General features: G+C 41.4%; 1 long non-coding RNA gene across 1 annotated transcript in view; it reads right to left on the reverse strand.

Annotated features, from left to right (window-relative positions):
• Positions 1-3,512: 3,512 nt before the first annotated feature.
• LOC116672319 (uncharacterized) overlaps positions 3,513-8,056 on the reverse strand; it is a 25,784-nt gene continuing 21,240 nt past the window's right edge. The window contains exon 5 of the long non-coding RNA XR_004327524.1: positions 3,513-3,524. This is a non-coding gene — a long non-coding RNA (uncharacterized LOC116672319). The remainder of the gene's footprint in view (positions 3,525-8,056) is intronic.

Genomic DNA, 8,056 nt, shown 5'->3' on the forward strand with positions numbered 1-8,056 from the left:
GGGGGGGGGGGGGAAGAGAGATTCAAAGCATGGCTATGCCTATCAGCATTTTGTACAATAGTGTGGACCTATTACTACCTGGACCTTAAGAGTGACAAAAACTAAAGGATTAATTATCAATTTTAGCAAGAATTGTCTTAAGCCCAGCGCCAGCATTGTCCATGGTGGGTAACATGTTGAAATCGTTAAATTTAACAAAAAAAACACTGAGCTGATCAAACGTGGAGAACAAAGAATCCACTTGATGCTGAAGCTGAACTCTTATAATGTCGGAGGAGATTTTATGGCGCTTTTGTCACTCCTTTATTATTATTATTTTTTTAACTTTTTCATTCATTCGCTAGTGGATCACCAACGTTGTAAAGATCTGCTCTAAGATCTCTGGCGTTCAGTCACCGGGCTTGAAAGCTAATCCCGGTAATCCAGAAAACTAAGAGAATCATGGGTAATTCTGGCCATGTTCTTTCTCGTGAATTCTCTTTAACGCCATCAAGGCGGTACTATCTTGTTACTGATCCATCCAACCTGTTGAAAAACTGGTACAGCTTAATTTATAGTTACCAGCCATTTATACCCTCCATTTAACACTTTTAGGTTATTGTGTGTTCTCTCAAAGACTTTTCTAGTTATAAGGAGACAAGAGTTACTGCTACTCATTCACCCCGTGACTGTGCAGCTGGGTTCATTGAAGGGAGGTTTGCATGAGAAATTGCAAGTGGAAAATCTAAGAGGAGAGGTGATTCTCACGTATTTTCTCTGGCACATGTGGAACGTCCATAAACTAAAATTCCATGAAAGGTGTACTGTCCCTTTGTCATGTATACGTGATTTATTATTAGAACAAGGAGAGGAATAAACCTTTTTAGATGTCCATCTACTTTTGCCAATACCAATCATCTAGCATCAATGTCATCAACTTCTTTGATTCTTACCCGCTGCCCCTTCTCCTGCATTTCATCCCCCTTTCTCTCCCACTCGCCTGTCTTCAGCTCGCCGATCCATTAAAGACCAAAAAATAACATTTAAATAAAAAATGATTCACTGATTTACAGACGTCTCTTTCATCATCTACAGTAAGAGGGGAAGTATTTTTGGGCCAGACGGGATCACGTGACTAGGAGTTGCAATTCCACTGTTTGGCCACTATGTTGAATTTGCTTCAAAGCTTTGAACACTTCCTAGGGGCCTGCGGTCCAGCCTTTCACCTTCACTGTGCCCACCCCGTGGATGCATTACCCGGGTGGGCTGTTGCTATCACTGCAGGACCTGGTGCAGATACATACCTATGCCTGCTGCAGTCATTTGTCCTGGGAGTAACCCCATAGTCCCGATTGTAACCTTTCCCCCTGCAGACAAGGGGGGAATTAAAATGTTGTACAGTTTTTACACAAACCTGAAATGTACACACATCAGGATGGAGAGATGAGTGAGCAGTTGGGGTCCGGTGCCTTGCTCAAGGGCACCTTGGCAGTGTCAAGGAGGTGAACTGGCATCTTTCCAGCTTCTAGTCTCCGTCTCTGTATTTTTGTCTGTACGGGGACTTGGCATATAGGTGGCTTGAAATGCCTGTTTAAACAGTACAACTGTTCAATAACACGTCTTGAAAAGTGTTCAGTTAAAACAAAGTCAGGCTTGGCAGATAGCTGCTAGGAGAATAACCTGCTCCTTTAATGTGGTACCTGTTAATGGAGAGGCATAGGGTGGGTCCCTGAGAGTGAGAAGCTAAATGGTGGCATTACTAGGCCACACGCCTACACATCACACATACATGTACAGTTCTTTCATTGTATTGTGGAATGGCGTCAGAATGGGCTACAGAGGTCACTGCTACAGCGAAGGTGCCTGAATGCCGTTTCGGATCGTTCCAGCACACGTTAACCCCTGCACACAACGTATACATGCACACAGAAACTGCAGTAGTGATGCACACATAGAAACACTCAATGACAACATTTTGACTAGCACAGATGAATATGGCGAGTGCGATCTGGGGTACCTAAAATGTGACTTGTAATGTAGGTAATAAACAGAAATAATCCACCAGCATTGTAACAAATGCACAGATGACTGAAGAAAAGCCCTTTTTGGTAATCTCTAATTTTGTAAATCTAGCATGAGTTTAAATACTCTTAGAGTTGGGTTTAGCTGAAACCATGCAGCAATTGAAGCATCATCATATTTGTTGAGGTTGATGTACTTGCAAGATTCTTGCAATTTTTCACATAGTATCCACAAGGTTAAATGTCTTTATTGTAAGTAGTTAGGATAAAAGCCTCAGCTAGATTCTTATAATGTAATGCAATGCAGCATGAGCTGCAATCTGTGACTCAAACCCACGGACAGACAGTAATTGTTATTATACTGCTTTACAGGCCTCTCAGTACACATGGAAACACCGAATCACAGTGCAAAAATGACATTATCTCATTTTATGTAGCAAAAGAACAACAATAAGTACCCCTCAGCATTCATATTTGTCTCTCCATGTCTCCCATGCACAGTGTCTTTCAGATCAACCGTCAAAACCCAACCCGCCATCTGATGGAGAACCTCCACACCACCCTATAACAAAATTCAATTTAGAAAAGTGCCGTTCCTGATAATATTACATGAAGGTAAATATGGTGCAATATGCAAAACATTTTTAACTACACATTGCAGCAACACTGCAGCAACACTGCATTGGTCTGGCAGCATCACATCCCCCCCCCCCCAAACTCATTTCCTGTTTCTCCCTCTCCATAAACAACATGAAATCAAGGGGGGGGGGTGGGGGGGGTTAACTTTTCCTGCTACAGATTTCCCACCGTGATCAGAAAACACAGGGGAGACACTTTGTTTCTCCCAGTATGCCTCTAGAGTTGGTACTTGCTCTACAACCCCCCCCCCACACACACACACACACACACACACACACATAACATGGTGGGGTAGCATAACATGGGGCGGGTATACACACGTCACTAAAATTGTTCATAAAATGTATATTCACATACGAACCCTATAACCCTATACATATGCATATACACACATATGAATGATTAACAACTAAGATAAAAATAATAAAAATAGAAAATAAATAAATAAAACATCTAATTCACAACTAACACCTGACGTGGACTCTAGCCATCGACGACTCCAAATAAACAATATCCAAATATGTTAAACCCAAGCTCGGAAAGAGAGTGAATGTGGAGGTTTCCGACGTGTTTTTGCAGCCGTGAGTCCAGCCAGCAATGCTCTTCTCTTATCCAGCCTTGGCAAATCATTCCAAATGAGTGACAGGCGAACACGGCAATCTAATCTTAGACAACCCAGAGAGGTTAAAGGCAACCATTTTCCAAAATTCGGCCTCTGGGGGTACAATCCCAAAACATGATAATAACTGCCAATCACTCTGGAGGAACAGAAAGTACACGTATGGATCTGATGATCAGGGTTTCTGGATGCTGAGCCCACACTCTCCTCCACACTGTCTAACGCCAGAGGTGTGTAAAAAACAGTAGAGTCTTGATACAAAACCCCTTGTTCTCCCAGCAGAGGGAAACCATTTTCAAAATGGATGTGGCGTGAGAGGGGCCTGTACAGGGGCACCATTGCTTTTCAAAGTCGATCTCAGCTACAAACAAAAAAAAGGAGATATACCATGCTTAATACATACATATGTGTGCAAATGTTTTTTTTCTCCCAATCAGGAATTTGAATAGGATGACGGGCAATCAACAATCTCTCATTGTTAAATATTTGAGAGTGTGGGTCCCAAACAGAAGAGCAACCAGCCAATTTTTCCACCCTCCTCCAGATCAATAGCAAATATGAAATAATAGGACCATATCTCAAGCAGCAGTGACGGGGTGAGATTTTAGAATGCAGAATGTTAGTATAAGAGTATGGAGCTATCATCCGCTCCTCCAACGCTCGCCAAGACACTTGAGCATCAGCTTGAAACCAAGATAGGAGAGGTCTAAGTGTGAAGGCCCACTCATAGGACTTGAAGTTTGGGAGAGACAGGCCCCAGAAATGTAGTTATTGCTGACTGTAATTTGCTCCAGTATTGAGGGGGCTGTACAGCAGACTGTAAGGGAGAAGGCAAAGCATTCCATCGCAAAGGTTTAGCTACGGATTTGCAAAGACACCAAAACGTCCATGCGAGGGAGTCCACAGTGTTTTCTTGGCCTGGGCAGAGATAAGAGCAGGTTTTAGATCATCTAGGGAGTGAAATTTATGACGCGAGAGGCCCTAGACTAACTTATTCAGCCGGGAGATGAATCCCTTACTCCTTAAAATGAATAATATCTTTACACCTTTGTTGACACCAGACCTCCTGACACAGTTCAGCAAGCAGTCCAACGGTAATGGGAATCCAACAGCGTGGCTGGCTGTCTCTGGGGTGTGCAGGAAGTGGGCACATAAAAGCAAAACTGGTGTGTCTTTGCTTTCTTGCAGGACCCCATGGTACCTCCATAAAATATAATTGAATTTCTGTTTGAAAAGTCTTGGCTGAAGAACATTTCGAATCATTTATCTATAACTTTTAGACCATGACCTGTTAGAAGAAAGTCTGATGAACGACCTTTCTCATAGTGTACACACCTTTTTCAACCAATACCAATGTATTCAACATGCTGGATCACAGGCATGGGGGGCTAGTACAGCTTAATAGAGCAAAGACATAATTAATAGTTATCATCAATCAAATCCTTAATATTGTTTTTGTAAAAATGACTATGGAAGGGTTAGTATTCAGTGTGAAAATGCTAGGTTTTCTTAAAAAAAAAAAAAAAAAATCCCAGTTTCCTGAAATTCATTAAGTTATCAGGTGATGATAGATATGCAACAAGACAGCCTTTCATAAAGACTAGTGGACTGGACATTAAATTACCAAGTGAAAGATGTTCTTTTAGTTGTTAAAATGGAAACCAGATGCCACTCTTATCACATAATAAATCAAATCCAGTGTACTTTGAGAAAATGCATCCACAGCATCTGCCAATTTTCCCAATGATGGGCCAAAAAATACATAATGTAAGAGTGTAAGATTCAAATACACAAATTTATCAAATTAAACTACAAAATATAGCAAGCATGGTACATGTGGCGCACGGTTAACAAGGTGAGCTACCAGGGAACGCCATAAAAATGCATTTTTTGCGGTTACCAATTTTTATTTTTTTAACAACATATAAAACATACAATTTGCATCATGTACAGCCCCTCCTCCCCTTTGTCGTCACCACCCACCCAGACAAAAATCAAGAAGATACAGTCACTACAATATTTAAGACCATTCAACAAAATAGGATCAAAGTGTACAACATGTCCTCTCCCACTCATCCAGTTTGATACTCAGATCTACTGTGGCCCTGAGAGGCCACTGCACTGCAGCTTAGAAAAACCCATGCACGTAGCCCACAACACATCAACTAAACACATGCACTGTTCATCACACCCCCAACCGGCACCGTCAGACACCGCCTACCAAGAGCCCGGGTTTTGTTCGAGGTTTATCCCTGAAAGGAAGTGTTCCTCACCACTCGAGGTTTCTCCCTAAAAGGAGTTTTTCCTCATTACTGTCCCACTAAATGCTTGCTCTTGGAGGATTTACTGGAATTGTTGGGTCTTTAATAAATCCTAGTGTGGTCTAGTCCTACAATATCGGTCAAATGACTGTTGATAACTCTTATTATGATGTTATACTGTAAATAAAAAATGTAATTGAATTGAACACACATAGCCCACAACACTACAAATTGAGAAAACCCATACAAATAGACCACACCACAAAACATTAAGAAAGCACGTGTGAATAGCCCTCAAGACCTTAAGAAAACATGCACATAACCCACAACACTGCACATTAGGAAAACCCATGCTGGGGCGGCCTCTAGCACACCCAGTAAGAGCGCTTGCCCCATGTTGGCTGAGTCCTGCAGCGGCCCAGGTCCAAATCCAGTGTGTTGTCCCCCATCTCACTCCACTTTTCATGTCCATCCCCTGTCTCTCTCTAATAAAGGGAAAATCCCCCAAAATAATCTTTGAAAAAAGAAAATCTATGCAAATAGACCACACCACAAAACATTAAGAAAGCACATGTGAATAGCCCACAACACATTCAGAAAAATGCACATAGCCTGCAACACAAGTCACATTAAGAAAGCATGCACATAGCCCACAACACTACACATTAAGAAAAATGCACATAGCCCACAACACTACACATTAAGAAAGCATGCACATAGTCTACAACACTACACATTAAGAAAAATGCACATAGCCTACAACACTAAACATTAAGAAAGATGCACATAGCCCACAACACTACACATTAAGAAAGATGCACATAGCCCACAACACTACACATTAAGAAAGCATGCACATAGTCTACAACACTACACGTTAAGAAAGCATGCACATAGTCTACAACACTACACGTTAAGAAAGCATGCACATAGTCTACAACACTACACGTTAAGAAAGCATGCACATAGCCCACAACACTACACATTAAGAAAAATGCACATAGCCCACAACACTACACATTAAGAAAGATGCACATAGCCTACAACACTACACATTAAGAAAGATGCACATAGCCCACAACACTACACATTAAAAAAGCATGCACATAGCCCACAACACTACACATTAAGAAAGCACATGTGAATAGCCCACAAAACATTCAGAAAAATGCACATAGCCTGCAACACAAGTCACATTAAGAAAGCATGCACATAGCCCACAACACTACACATTAAGAAAGCACATGTGAATAGCCCACAAAACATTCAGAAAAATGCACATAGCCTACAACACACGTCACATTTAGAAAGCATGCACAGAGCCTACAACACTACACATTAAGAAAACCCATGCAAAAAGACCACACCACAACACATTAAGAAAACACATTTTACATTTTCTGGCTCCTGTAAAAGGGAGGATTTAAGGCACCACGTGTAAGAGCACCTCACTGTAAGGCAACAGGTCTTGACACGCCCATGATATTTCCTATCATATATCCTACAGCAGAGGAAGCCAATGATTTGGACAGAAAAAGTCCATCCTAGAATATGTCTTGTGCATTGGAGAAGAAAATGTATAGTCTCTCCCAACTGGGTTGAAGATTCTCCAACCATCAACCACGCCTAACAGCTTCCACATCCTCTGTAAGAGGCTCTGAGGGCCCTGCATGCTACAAACCCACTACAGTCGAGAACTGGATCCATTATCAACTTAAAATAGCCCCCTAGAGAAATGTTGTGGTTCCCTAGAGCTTGTAATTTCTTTTCCTAATCTATAAAAAAGCTTGATAATCTACATCATGTGCACATACGTTAGCCAGAATAAGCTCTTGCCTTTGTATTTCAACCAGAATGATAATAACTTTCCCTTAATCATCCTTAATTTGTTTAATAATTTAAATTGAGGTGCTAGTTCACCTGGACGCTGCCACCTGGGCACCGCCAAGATGCCCTTGAGCATGCCACCGAACCCCCAACTGCTCTCACATCTCTCCATTTGTACATGTATAGGTCCTGAGCATGTGTTCATGTGTGTATTTCAGGCGTCTGTGTAACGTGTGTAACTAAGTGACATTTAATTAAGTAGGCCCACGTGCAAATTTCTCAGTGTGTGCAAACCTGACACATTCAGAGTTTATCATGTATATTTAATTAACATTTATATTTACCATGTCTTTGTTTTATTAGCATGAGATGGCTTAGGCATACCTACATTATGGTAAAATTGATAAGGTCTAGCCTACATACCTTACTTGTTTACTCCTCTGATTATTTCTGTTGACATCCCCAAGGTTTCCTATTCTCAATGTATCATGTCTGTTAGTAGGGATGGGGTTTGATTGAGACAGGGGTAGCTACAGTGGGGTTCGAAAGTTTGGGCACCCCAGGTAAAATATTTTTGTATCATATGTCACAAAATATATTATATTTTATTTCCACCATTTACACTTTCAAAATAACGGAAAACTAAAAAAATGCCGTCTGCAAAAGTTCGGGCACCCTGCAGAGTTTCTAGCATGCACCCCCCCCCCCCC

The sequence above is a fragment of the Etheostoma spectabile genome, chromosome 22, assembly GCF_008692095.1.
Source record: "Etheostoma spectabile isolate EspeVRDwgs_2016 chromosome 22, UIUC_Espe_1.0, whole genome shotgun sequence".
In the NCBI taxonomy this organism is placed as follows: domain Eukaryota; kingdom Metazoa; phylum Chordata; class Actinopteri; order Perciformes; family Percidae; genus Etheostoma; species Etheostoma spectabile.